We start from the raw sequence: 1,211 nt of genomic DNA on the forward strand, positions 1-1,211 counted from the left end.
AACTAGTACGTTACGGAGGTGTAAACGGACCAACACCGGTTATCAAGGAGTGGTGGGGGGTCAAACAGACAGACGCTCGCGCGCGCACACACGCATTTACATACCGCGGGCTTCTTTCAGTTTCCGCCTACCAAATCTATTCACAAGGCCCGAGGCTATAGTAAAAGACACTTGCTCAAGATGACACGAGGTGGGATTGAACCTGGAACAATATAGTGGGGAAGCAAATTTATTACCACACAGTCACGCCTGCGCCAATATATAATAACGATAAGTGTTGTAGTAGTAGTAGTAGTAGTAGTAGTAGTAGCTGTTGTAGTAGTAGTAGTAGTAGTAGCAGCAGAAATACATATATATATATATACTCTTTTACTTGTTTCAGTCATTTGACTGTGGCCATGCTGGAGCACCGCCTTTAGTCGAGCAAATCGACCCCAGGACTTATTCTTTGTAAGCTTAGTACTTATTCTATCGGTCCCTTTTGCCGAACCGCTATTTTACGAGCACGTAAACACACCACCATCGGTTGTCAAGCGATGTTGGGGAGACAAACACACACACAAACATACACACACACATACATATACATATATACGACGGGCTTCTTTCAGTTTCCGTCTACCAAATCCACTCAGAAGGCTTTGGTCGGCCCGAGGCTATAGTAGAAGACACTTGCCCAAGGTGCCACGCAGTGGGACCGAACCCGAACCATGTGGTTGGTAAGCAAGCTACTTACCACACAGCCACTCTTAATATATATAATTATACATCCAGACAGCTATATAAAGAAACAAACAGAAGAAAGAGAGAGAGGGAGAAAGAGAGAGAGAAGGAGAGACAGAGAAAGAGAGGGAGAAAAAGAGAGAGAGAGAGAGAGGCGAGACAGATAAAGTGATTGGTAGGTAATATAAGGGGCCCAACTACTATATTTGAAGAGACCCCGAAACATGTGAAATGTGACTCACGTGTGTTACGTGTTCAGAACCCTGTAATGAAAAGGGGGTTAATAGTACAAAAATTTTCCACCCAATTGTTTAGTGTGTCTGCTGCTACTACTCCCTCCTCTTTTGTTGCTGCTGCTACTACTACTACTACTACTACTACTACTACTACTACTACTACTGCTGCTGCTGCTGCTGCTGCTGCTGCCACTACTACTACTACTACTACTACTACTACTACTACTATGACCACTACCGTTAAACCATCAC

The sequence above is a fragment of the Octopus bimaculoides genome, chromosome 20, assembly GCF_001194135.2.
Source record: "Octopus bimaculoides isolate UCB-OBI-ISO-001 chromosome 20, ASM119413v2, whole genome shotgun sequence".
NCBI lineage: Eukaryota > Metazoa > Mollusca > Cephalopoda > Octopoda > Octopodidae > Octopus > Octopus bimaculoides.